At 34.2% G+C, this 13,441-nt stretch overlaps 1 protein-coding gene across 17 annotated transcripts in view; it reads left to right on the top strand.

Moving 5' to 3' along the window:
• RPS6KA3 (ribosomal protein S6 kinase A3) overlaps nucleotides 1–13,441 on the top strand; it is a 112,069-nt gene that overhangs the window by 19,781 nt on the left and 78,847 nt on the right. For 4 of the 17 annotated variants that reach the window (XM_070256757.1, XM_023633594.2, XM_070256759.1 and 1 more), the window contains exons 2-3: nucleotides 6,628–6,720; nucleotides 7,626–7,726. The exons of 4 other annotated variants lie outside the window; for them this stretch is intronic. The gene's annotated coding sequence lies outside the window, so the exon portion shown is untranslated. The remainder of the gene's footprint in view (nucleotides 1–6,627; nucleotides 6,721–7,625; nucleotides 7,727–13,441) is intronic. 9 more of the 17 variants (XM_070256755.1, XM_070256764.1, XM_023633595.2 and 6 more) reach the window with 4 other exon arrangements.

The following is a 13,441-nucleotide window of genomic DNA, read 5'->3' as shown; positions in this document are numbered from 1 at the left end:
TTCTCAATTAAAAACTTAGTAAAATAGGAATAAAAGTGTGTCCTTAATATTATTAAAAAATAATCTCAGACCAATAGCCAGCACCATGCTTTTTTTTTTTTTTTAAGATTGGCACCTGAGCTAACAACTCTTGCCAATCTTTTTTATCTTAGTTGCAGGTCCTTCTAGTTGTGGCATGTGGGGTGCTGCCTCAACGTGGCCTGATGAGCAGTGTCATGTCCGTGCCCAGAATCCAAACTGGTGAAACCCTGGACCTCACAGTGGAGCACGAGAACTTAACCACTCGGCCGCAGGGCTGGCCCCCAGTACCATGCTTGATGGGGACATATTATAGGCAATGTCATTAAAACTATACCTGCTGTTTTCATCTCTATTTTACATTCCAGAAGAGTTTGCTAATGCAATTAGACAAGGAAATCAGAGAGTATCCCAAAGAAGGTTAAAAGATTACTATTCATAGATGATAAAATCATCTACTTAGATAATCGAAGGAAACCACTAAAAAGGTTTGTTAGAACTGATGGTAGTCTAATAAGGTGGTATCAGAAATCAGTAAATCACTTTCCTAGTTAGAAATGATAATGGAAGAAAGATCTCATTCAAAATCGTGAAAACATAGAGGCTGGCCCCATGGCCGAGTGGTTAAGTCCACGCACTCCATGGCAGGCAGCCCAGTGTTTCATTGGTTTGAATCCTGGGCTCGGACATGGCACTGCTCATCAAACCACGCTGAGGCAGCGTCCCACATGCCACAACTAGAAGGACCCACAACGAAGAATATACAACTATGTACTGGGGGGCTTTGGGGAGAAAAAGGAAAAAAAGAAAATCAACATAGTGAAAATGTTAAATGTCTGGAAATAAACCTAACAAGCAGAGGGCTGGAACTAAATGAAAAAAATTTCTCAGTTGAATTAAGGAATAATTTGAATAAATTGAGAGAAAAGCTATGGTTCTTTAAATTACTTTCAATAGGATTTGAGGTTTGTTTTTTTCTTATTGTTTATTTTTTAAGAATTGAGGATAACTTTTCCTCCTGTCTTGAATGAAATTCCCAGATTTTTAGTTTTTTTAAATTTCTTTAGGTTTCTTTTCATTATTTTATAACTTATCTGAACAGTTAATACTAACAATTTTTAGTAAAATGCTCTATTAATAGTGTTTATGCTTAATACATATGTAGCTAGAATTAATCATGGAGCTTTAATTAGAGACTATATTTCTGATTATTTTTTCAGAAATAAGCCTTGCTGCCAGGTTGTGTTTATAACTATGGTAGTTTTTAAATATATCTATGTACATATTTTTTAAATGAGTGAGTAGTTTGGATTGTTTTTTTCCTAAGTAAATTCAACTTCAAACTTGTGCTAAAACACTTTATGTTAAGATACGGTTAACACTACACAAATGGGAATTTTGATTGGATGTTAAGCTCTGATTTATTGTGTTTGAGCAAGCCCCATTCTGTCTCATTTCACTTACTTGCAAGATATTACTGCTGTCTTCTTTTGTTCATAAGGATGTTTATATGACTGTGTATAAGTTCAATTAGTTTAAATGATTGTTCGTTAACAGTTATGTTATCAATAATGTATTGGGTTCAGTTCAGCAAACATTCAAGCACCGCTTGTTTTACTGATGAGGAAACAAGTTCAGGTAATTTTGCCATAACCACATAGCAAATAAAAGCTTGGGCTTTGAAGCCCAGCATAATGGTGTATCTGTTTTAGATAGAAGGGCTTCATTAAGCTTCTGGAAACCAGAAATCATTAGACTTGTTCCTGAGACTCTTAAATTAGCCAACCCAAGTAATGCATTAAAGAGTTATCTAGTACTCAGGCTTTTAGCCCTAGAAATGGAAGTGGACGTATTAGGGTAAGGGACTCATCAGAATCCTCTCAAATATTTGTATTTGTCATTTCCTCTGGCATGTACAGGAGGAAAGAGAAGCTAACACTGAACACCCAAATAGCTAGGCATACTGAAGCTTACCACAACCTCAGCATAGCTAGTATCCAAATTTTGTGGATTAGAAAACTGAGATTTGTGTTAAGTAATTTGCCCTAAGTCACACCTATAATAAAGGGCAAAGCCAGGTTTTGAAATATGGTATGTCAGGCTCCAAAGCCCATGATCTTTTCTCTACACTGTGATTTCCTGGACTCATCTAATCACAGGAGTCCTCTAAGGTGCCTGTTTAAAAAATGAAATATGGAGCCACGGGGTTTCTGGAACTTATGATTCAGTTTCGGTTTGGGGTGAAGCGAGGTAATGTATCATTAACAGGAGTCTTAGGTGATTTTGATCAACAGGTCAGTTGGGGAAATACTACCAACTCCGTTGAATACTAAGAGGTGGGGTTTGAAGGTATTAGAAAGTCAGGAATAGGACTGAGAGTAGATAGAGGAGCTTAAAAAACAAGTTAACACTTTACTAGTTTTCAGTACCAGTAAAATAAGGATAGTAAGATTGGATTGTGGAAATTATAAAATTGCTTTAGTTTCCTTAAAAACAGAAAAACAATGTTTTTGTTCTGTCTTTGTTTGTTTGTTTTGTTGCTGAGGAAGATTTGCCCTGAGCTAACATCCATTGCCAATCCTCCTCTCTTCTTTGCTTGAGGAAGATTTGCCATGAGCTAACATCTGTGCCAGTCTTCCTCTATTTTGTATTTGGGTTGTTTCCACGGCATGGCTGACGAGTGCTGTAGGTCCATGGCCAGGGTCCGAACCCACAAACCTGGGCTGCTGAAGCGGAGCACACCGAACTTAACCACTACGCCATGGGGCCAGCCCCCTGAAAAACAATGTTTTATGTATTTTTAAAATTAGTACTTCTTTTTCAGGTGACGACATTTGTACAGTCCATTCTTTGGCATGATCTTTGTTTACACTTGGGTACAAAGGCACAACTGAAGGATATAGATAAAACTGTATTTTGGATGCAGGAGAGAAAGAAGGAATTAGAAATAACATTAAAACCAGCTTTAAATACAGAATCAGTAATTTCCTCAGGTGTAAAAACCCCACAAAATCTTAAATTTAACTTTACTCCTTAAAGTCACAGGATTATAACATTTTCAAGCTGAAGAGCTCTTAGATATCCACATATTTTATGCATGAAGAAACCACAACTCAGAGAGGCTTACAGGCTTACCCACAGTTATTGGCAGACTTTCAAATCCATGTTGGCCAAGGTTCCATCAAACTCTTACGGATTGCAGATAAGTACTAGAAAATAGTGACTTTTCTAAGGTCACATTTGCTTTTTATAAATAAATTTAGTGGCAAATCATGTTTACTTTATAGTCTCTATCTAACTTTATAGTTTCTTTCTCTTTTAATTGCCCTATTGAGAATATGAATATATTCAAAGGAATCTCTTAGGAGATTATACAATTTGAAATATTATATCTGATCAATGACATGTTATAAAAATGAACCATTACCTTCTTAGAATAGTTTATTTAACAAATGGACACTTTCAGAACATGTTGTGTTGAGGAAGAACTCTAGTTTTCTCCACTTTTTATTACAAAATTTTGTTTTGTAAATAAGGAAAAATTAGTGTAGCTAGATGCCTATACATGAATTCTAGCAGTAAGATGACAGTATTACTGTGTTGCAATATGAGCTTTGGATTCAGACTTGCATTCATTTACCTTATCTGCAAACTTAATAGCTCTGTGATCTTGGACAAGTTCTTAACTCTCAACTTTTTTCCTTCTCTACTATACATAATAATGTACCTCATGGTTTATTAATGATTAGTTGGGATTAAATGAGAGAATATCTGTAACATGGCTAACACTGTACTTTGAACAAAATAAGCATTGCATAAATGATGGCTTTAAAAAAATTTTTTTAAATTTTTTTTTAATTGTAGTAACATTGGATTATAACATTATATAGCTTTCGGAAGTACGTCATAATATATTTCAAATTCTGTGTAGATTACATCATGTTCACCACCCAAAAACTAATTATAGACCATCCCCTCACCTGTGAGCCTAATCACCCCTTTTGCCCTCCCTCCACTTCCCCTATGGTATTCCGCTGAGTGAAATTAGTCAGAGGGAGAAAGTCAAATACTGTATGATCTCACTCATAAGTAGAAGATAAAAACAATGACAAACACATAGCAATGGAAATGATGGCTTTTATTATTTATTTCCTTGAGCCAGTGGTTATTTAGAAGAATATTAATTTCTGAATGAGTGCTTTAATATAGTTCCTTACTCGGTTTTTTTATTGTAATCAAAAACTATGATTTATATGATTCCTGCTTTTAAGAATTTTTGGATTTACTTTATGGCCTAGAACATGGTCAACTTTATAACTTTTCATAGACACTTGAAAAGAGCCCATATTCTTTTTATATTATAAAATTCAATATCTACCTATTTGAGTATAAATTACTTGAAATGCTTTATCCTTATTTTGTTCATTATACTAGTTGATGTTAGTGCTAAAATTTCCCCTTCCATTTTGTTTCTGTTTATTTCATTTTATAGTCCCCAAAAGCATCTCCTTTTGCGTTTTGTGGTTAGGTCAATCTGTGATTAAATGTTCAATACTATTTTGCATTTATTATTTTTAATGACTTGTTTGCAAAAATAACACGTTAATTGTAGAAAGTCTGAAAAATAGAGAAACATACACAGAAAGAAATAAACATCTTTCTATTACTCTTATCACTATTAAAAGATTTAAATGTGATTAAGAGTAGGAGTTTTAGAATCAAATTTGGAGTTGAATTTAGTCTCTGCTTATTAGCCTTATGCAGACTATTAGACTTTTTCATTTATTCAACAAATATTTATTGAGCACCTACTATGTGCCAGGCGTTTTTGCTAGGAGCTGAGGATACAGTGCTTCAGAAGACTGGTGTACCCATCTTGGCTTAATTTCCTCGTTTGTAAATTAGTGATAATGCCTCACAGAGTTGTTAGAAGCATCAAAGATAATCTATAGTACTTAGCACTTGCCTGGTGCGTGGTAATTGCTCAGTAAATGATAGCAATTATTATTACTCTATGTAGTAAGTACTAATTATATTTTTAGTCCAAATCAAATGACCTTTTTAATCGGCCTAAGGTTTTTGCCTCACATTTTATTTTTGGCCTTAATATTACAAACACTTGCTTTCTTTTTCTTTATGCTTTTCTATACTTATCTGTTCTGTTTGGGTTTCTCTTTAAAGCAGTAAATAATTGTGTGGTGTTTTCAGCCTTTTTAAAAATAATGACCCAAGACACTTGAAGTTTTTATAATCAAGCATTTCAAACACATACCAGAGTGGAGAGAATAGCATAGTGAACCACCATATTCCCATAACCCAACCTCAAGCATGATCAAATCATGGCCAATCTTGTTGCATCTGTACTCCCCTCTGCCCACCCCCCACACACACACACACACGTACTCTGTCTTCCCTTTCCTGGTTCCAGTGGATTATTTTGAAACTAATGCTACATACATCAATTCAGACATAAATATTTGCATTTATATTTCTTAAATGATAAAGACTTTTTGAAACACGTAACTGCTATACCATCATCACTCATAAAAATGTCAGTAATTCTGTAATAACATTGACTATCCAGTAAGACATTTGGTTTTAATTAGACGCTTTAAACTTTATACTTCTTACATTATTACTTTTGGAATGATTTCTGTCATCTTATTTTAAGTTTTTTATTCTTTCCTTATGGGTTTTTTCCCTTTTCCCATATGGATTGTTTTGTTTGAGGAGGTTATGAAATACTGAAGAAAGAATTATGGAGCTGGAAAGGCCTGGGCTTGAATCCTGCTTCCGCCATTCACTAATTAACTTTGCTGAACCTTGGTTTCCTCATCTGTAAAATAGGGGTAATTATACCTACCTCATGTTCTTAGGGTTGAGTGTGATACCTATTCCCAGTCTTTGCCAGTTATCTCCTCTGGTGATTTGGGCTGCAATAAATAAATAAAATTCTTGGTTATTGTATGGTTTTTCAAAACATTCCAAAATTTATATTTATTAGCTAATTGCTGAAAATAGTGGTTTTTAAATATCCTTTTAGGAAAGACAGAAAATTTAGAATCTTTTTTTCTCCTTTCTTTCACTACCTCTTTTATTTTGAGTCCATTAATTTAGCCTGAGGTTACAAATCTTACCTTTAACTTTCTAAAGTTTTATATTATTTATGTACTTATATCATTTATTCTTCATTATTGACCCTTTCTCAATTAGGGGGGTTAATTATTTTATTCAGTTATTTGTAGATATTAGGTTGGTGTCGGTATACTTCACCAGTTCTTTCCTACCTTAATGTTCTTGCGTTCTTATTTTGATTCTTTTTCAATGGTCTAGGACATATGTTTGAACAGTTTATGAAAAAAGATACTACCAGGATGGTGAAATTTTATGAGACTTTGCAGATCTAAGAATAATTTCCTGTGACCTTTGTATATGAAAAACTAGGACAAGGTATACAATTCTTAGATCATAACTTTTCCCTTTCAACTCTCCGTAAGTCATTGCTTCATTGTCTTCTGGCATTTTATTGTTACAGAGGAGAAATCTGACATCAATCTGATTTTAGTTCCTTTGAAAATAACCTATTTTTTTCTGCTTGTATGCTTGTAGGATTATATCTTTATCCTTGAAATTTAAAACATTTGCCAGGACATGTCTTGGTGTTGATGATCTCTGTTGAACCTTCTCAGTCTCCAGTCTCAGGTATTTTTTTTCAGAACTGGAAAGTATTCTTATACTTTTGATTGATTAAACTGCTCTATTTTTATTTTTTTTAGGAACATCTGTTATTCATAGATTATTTCTACGTCTGTCCTCCATAATTTTTTAATCTTTTCTTTCATTTTTTTTCATTTACTCAAGTTTGTCCTTTGTGGCATGGATTCTGTTTTCTGCAGTGTCAGTTCTAATACTTGCTTTTCACAATGCAGATTTAATTTTGGCTACTGTGTTTTCGTTTCTTTATTCTTATCTCAACATACTCTGTTTCATAAGCAGAATTCCCCTTAGGGGTACACTCCAAAAAACATGAGGCCTAAAACGTACCTCTTTTCTGAGGCCACAACCACAGGACCAGAAAGGAAAAAAAAAGCTACTGAAAGGGTCCTCTAAAACTTAAAAGAGTAGATATAACCAGAGGTCATTCCTACCTTAGTCTAGAAAATAGAACAGTCTTGAGTACTAGCAGGGCTTTAGTTGCTAGAGCAATAGCAAAGCAGGCATAAGGGCTCCTTAACTAGAAATAAGTGGATTTTTCTAATTACACTGTTTTTTCTCTTTTTAAAAATAATATATAATAAATGCATATAATTTTGAAAATACAGTACAAAGAAGAAAATCCTATGACCCAGGTAACTACTGATAAGATTTTATATATGTTTTGCCAGTTACATGCACACATGTTGGGAGGGGGGTACAAACTTGGGGTCATACTATGTAGTTTTGTATCCTTTTTAATTTAATATATTGCAAGCATATTTTTGCATCATTAATTTTTCTTTGAGGCCCTGATTTTAACCATTGCATAGTATTCCTACATATGAATAGATGTATTATGATTTCTTTAACCAGTCCCCTGTTGGTCATTTAGATTGTTTTCTATTTTTCAGTATAATGAGTATGATGAATATCACTGTACATAAGTCTTTATGCACATCTCTGATATTTCCTTAGGATAAATGAGGAGCTGATTCTTAATCCTGTCACATTGGTAAGGATTATATACATTCCTTATTAAGAATATAAAATGCTTGTTATTGTTTCAATGTAATTGCATAGAAGATTCTTTGGATTCTGAACAATTTGTTGGTATCTCAACTGAAGTTTGAGAGAGGTTTCTAATGCCTCATCCTCAGCACCTTCGTGGAACTCCTATTGCATCCGCTTTAGGCAGGAAAACCACTGCTGATACCAGGGAGTTTGGAAGGCAGATATACTTGTGGAAACTTGAGGGTGGTAAAAAAAAAACAAGTGTGATCCTTGCTTATTCCTACAACCTGGGTCTCCAAATTAATACACTAGGGCTCTGGACCCTTTCTTTTTTTCCCTCCCTTTCTGTTATTTCAGCTGTTGTTCTCTGTGAGGAGTTCTTTCTCTCCCAATGTTCATATGTACATTTCATTTCTAGGTAGAAGGATGTCAGTAGATGATATGTCCTACTAAGTTCAAGGTAGCATTTTATCAGTCACAGTTCATTTTTTTAGTCATAGTGTACTTGTACATGATGATCTCCTGCTGGACTCAAAGCATTTTTTTTTAACTTATTTTACATTTTCTTTGGAGGTATCAAACAGCAGCCTGGAAATGTGCGTTGTTTTAACATGCCATTACAACAAAACAATCTATTTAATAAGGTTGCTTAAAATGAAATTTTTCTTATAATTAGTAAAATATTTTATGTTTAACATTTCAGAATTTTCCTTAAAATACTTGAGAATACTCTAGAAGTCCTGAAACCTAGATTCAGAATCTCTGATTTGAGTTGTTCATCCTCTTTAAACCAGGAAGATGATCTTCATTGATAATTTTATACCACAACATTTGAAGTAATTTTGAAAACAATTCCTACTGAAACTCAAGCTAACAGTCTCCTTTATCTGATTTGTTCAAATGAGAGCTATATTGTACGTTATTCTGATTTTTGACTTTTACACATTTCAGACTAACAGAGTAAAGCATGATTAGCATTTCCTAACCTTCTCCAGTATTTCACACAATATTTGCATGTGTACAATCTGCCACGCTCTGCAGGTTTTTGGCTGAAAGGCATTATGGTGGGATGAGAGAGGATAAATACTTTTGCCTCACTTTTAAACTATCCTTTTTTGTCCATACTAATTCTTTAGCCACATCGTATAAAAATATACCACACATGTGAGTGATCTCTTCCACCCTGCTTTGCAGGAAATGGGCTGTAGTAAGTGGTGAAACAGGTATCTCAACATGCTCCTGTACTTCTCCATTGCATTACTTCTTTAGAAGTTAACTGTAGAAATGTAAATATTACACAATTGAGGCAAAAGAGGGGACAGGAAGTAGCATTTACTGAGCATGTACTGTCCCTTGGTAGATCCTTTTAATTATAACATCCCTGTGAGGTGGATGTTATATGCATCTTACAAATGAAGAAATTGAGGCTCAAAATGTTAAGTAACTTACCCAAGGTCAGGTAACTACATCAATGAGTGACAGAGCTGGGGTTTAAACCTGGTACTAGCCAGATTCAGACAACATGTTTTTTCTATTCGTTTCTTAAAATTAGAGAAATAAGTTTTCTTGTTTAATAGGTACTATTCCTTGAACTTTTGGAACTATAGAAATTACAGTGTAACCTAATCGCCAGTGAAGCCAAGGGTCATTTTTCAAAAGGGAAACTTCTTAGCTTCGGAAGTAATTTTATGCTCATTTCTAATAGATAACATTTGAATCCTTGTTTTGATGAAATGATACAAAAGGTTTGTCTAAGTAAAGGTGCTTTTTGGGGTAGATTTTTGTGACGCTTCACTGGTATGTAGAATAACATTGGCTTTCATATTTTCCTGCTTTAAAAATTAAGTTGTTCAAAATTTTAAATCTTTGCTAAACTCAAAAAGGAAGTAGATATTTTTGCAAAAAGTAGAGCATAAAATATGTTTAGATCATGTTTCACTTAATTTTTTTTCTCAGATTGCTTTGTCAGTATATTACTGTTAATTAGCTGGGTGAGGAGTTCAGAAAAGAAAATATATTGTAAAATTTATGGATTACATGAAGCTGAAAATAGTGAAGAAGCTGATTGGCACATTTGGAATCCAATCTATAGAGGCTGTAGCAATGGATCAGAACTGGAAAAAGATGCATCAAAAATTTAAAATATGGCTTTATTCCTGAGACTAAGTATAACAACAAATAGAAAGAGAGAATACAGGGCTTAGTTTCAGTGTAAATAAAGAAGAGAAGGATTTAATCAACAGAAAACTTAGTATGACTCAGCAATGTTTTGTGGCCATTCCAAAACTAATGCATATGTGAACTGCATTAATACAAGTTTATTATTTAGGACAAGGGAGGTGATATGCCCTTTACTCCACATTGGTCATATCAAGAGTGAAATGTTAATTGCATGCAATTCTGTATACCACTCTTTAAGATGAATTGGATGCATGCTCAGGAAAGGAGATGGTCTCCTCTGTCTAAAAGGAGTGCTTGAAGGAACTTGAGTTATCCAGAGAAGAACAGACTTGGGGTGGTTTGTAGTCAGTCGTAGCTGTAGATTTACTTTCAGTGACTTAGCAGATAGAGTACAGGCAAGTTAGTCATCATGTATTAGTAATCTTCTTAAAGGAAATTTGTGGCTGAAGAAAGTTACTGTATAATGAAGAATTTTATTTAGTAGCCAGTGCTTTTTCTGAGATAGTGTGGTAGTCTGCCTGCTGAGGTAGTACAATCTTGTCCTGATAGTATTCAAATATAGGTGAGAATGGGAGAGAAAGAATTGTATGTGTATTTAGAACAGAGGACTTTCAAGATCCCTTACCAATCTTAAACGTTTTTTGATTCTAAGATTAAAAGGACTTTATGGAGTATTGTTTTGTCCTCATGAAGCTACCTCACCTTAATAATTTACATTGGTATAACCCTTTACAGTTTATAAAGTGCTTTCTTACGAGTTATCTCAGTTTTGAGCCTAACAATAACCCTTTGGGTAGACAGGGCAAGTATCCCCTTTTTGAACAGATAGAGTAATAGGCTAGGAGAAAGTCTGATTTGCCCAAAATCGTAAAGCTTATAAGTGGCAGACCTAGGACCCTACCCCTGGTCTACCAATTCCAAGTTTAGTGCTGTTTCTTCTGTACCAGTTTGCCTTAAAAGTAAGTTATAAGTTGTGGTTCTTGCTTTGCATACACTGAAAATCGCAAGGAGCAGATGGTTCTCAAATTATATTTCCAGGGAAGATGTAAGTATTGCTCAAATTAGACCAAAGATTCTAAAAGCCAAATAATGGGGAGCCATTGAGCAGATCTCTGTTATGGAAAGAGAACTCTATGTACAATTAATGAGAAAATCTAGTTTGGGCTACTAGATGAATGATGATACTATTCACTAAGATAGCAAATACAGCAGAAGTAGCAGATTGGTGGGGCACAGAGCGGGAGATTGAATTTTGGACTTAATTAAAATAGCTAACATTGATTGTTCACTAGGTGCCAGGCGCTGTGCTTAGGGTTTTATATCATTTATCTCATTTAGTCTTCACAACAACTCTCTGAAATAAGACTTTTTAATCTCCACTTTCCATGTGAATAAACTAAAGCCTAGATAGTTTAATAACTTGTCCAAGGCTTCATAATTAGTGTAAGAGCAGAAATTTGAATCTAAGTGTCTGACTCCGAAGCCAGTGTTCTTGAGAGCTAGTTAAAGGTTTGTGTGGGATGTTTGGATAAAAATGATCGGTATTCAGGTGAATAAATGGTTGTGGCTTTTAGGAGAAAGATGTATCCTGGAGTTATTGGAGTCCTTATCACAGAAGTGGGCAATACCATAGCCTCTGAAAGTGTCTTAGGAAAATAAAGATTTTATACCTGCCCCCCCATTTTCTGCATTTTGGCACCATTTCTGTGCTTTGTAATATTGTATAGGTATTCCCTAACCTAGGAACATAATCTATGAGTGTTTGAAAATGAAAGGGGCCCTTTTTATGGGTCAGTAGACCTGTAAGATCCTTGGCCATGTTTTATTAACCTTTCCTCTCCAGTTTGGTGCCTAGAACATAGCATGAATGAAATGAAATGGATGGATGAATGGATGAATAGGGGAGGGGAGAGTAGAGAGAGGAGTTCAAATTCAGAGCAGCTGCCTCATGTGGGATATGGAGCAATGGATGGACTACCTTTTATTTCCCAGTTGATAATACTCCAAAGATGGTTAGCTTAGATCCTTGTAAATTTGTTGAATTAACAAGTGGTCAGGGGCATTTGCTCCTATTTCCAGTGAGGGAACTAGAGAAGACACTATGTGTTCCTGACTTCTGGTTTTGTTTTGTTTTGTTTTTAACTACACAAATAATACATATTCATTGTAGACATTGTAGACACATTAGAAAATTCAAATAAGCAAAAACAAAATTTAAATCGTCTAAAATTTTACCACCCAGAGATAGCCACTGTTAACATTTTGGTGTATATCCTTCCAGAGTTTTTCCCATACAAATATATACATTGAAACATGTATATATTTATTTTAAATGGGATCATTATAATCCATATTGTTTTGTAAACTGCTTTTTCACTTATTACATGTGACTGTCTTTTCATGTCAATAAATTTACATCTTTATCATCATTTTTAATGACTGCATAGTATTCCATTATATGGATGTACCATAATATATTTAACTAGTTCTCTATTGTTAGGAATTTAGGTTTCCAATTTGGAGTTCTTTTTGAAAAAAGTGATGGTGAGCATTTTTGTATGTATATCTTTGCACACTTGTCCATTTTTTTAAAAAGTCAAAATGATGGGACATTTCAAAGTTTTATGTCTTTTTTTTAATACAGACTTAGGTTGCCCTCCTGAAAGGTTGTGCTGATTTACACTTTCTCCAGCAGTATATCCTGGATGCTCTTTTCCCCATACCTGTGTTAGCACTAGGTGTTATTTTCTCTGTAAATCATTACCAGTTTGAAAGGCAAAGGTATCTTTGATTAGTACTAAGGCTGAACTCTTCTCCCTTATTGCTCGTTTCTGTTGAGGTTCATCGTTTTTTCTTACAGGTTTGTAAAACAAAGCTCTTTATGTATTGAGCATAACAACCCTTTGTCATGTTGCTTTTATTTTCTTTTGTTGTAATCAATTTGTTTTTTTATCTTTTTCGTGTCTCACAGAAGACGTTTTGAACTTTTATGGATTCAAATGTCTTTTTTTTCTTTATGATTTCCACCTTCCTTACCTGTAACATAAGTATTATTCACCTATATTTTCTTCTAATACTTGTATAATTTTATTTTTTGACATTTAAATGTTTAATCCGTCTGGAATCTATTTTGATGTAGAGACCTAGCTTAATTTTTCCCCCAAATAATTATCAGTTGCCCTGATTAATTATCAGTGGAGTTGGAATTTAGAATGTGTTTTGCCATAGAAAGTATTAAAAACAATGTTTGGTGAGGTTTAAATAAGACGATTAGTAATGCATTTAACTGTTAAACTGAAGGGCTCACCTGGAAAGGTAATCATCATTTATTATATCATTTCCATGGACAAATGTTTTAGTTTCAAATAATCAGTTTACATATTGAAAGCACTTTTGAAGCACAACCTGTTGCAAATTGGCAACTGCATACTTACATGGTGGTTTTGTACTACTTGATTAGAACCCTTTAGGGGTGAAAATATTCCTCTGTGATTTTGTTTTGTCTGCCTTCATTTAACTTTAACTGATGTGAGTT

The sequence above is a fragment of the Equus caballus genome, chromosome X, assembly GCF_041296265.1.
Source record: "Equus caballus isolate H_3958 breed thoroughbred chromosome X, TB-T2T, whole genome shotgun sequence".
Lineage (NCBI taxonomy): Eukaryota > Metazoa > Chordata > Mammalia > Perissodactyla > Equidae > Equus > Equus caballus.
This window is presented reverse-complemented; position numbering and strand designations above follow the sequence as displayed.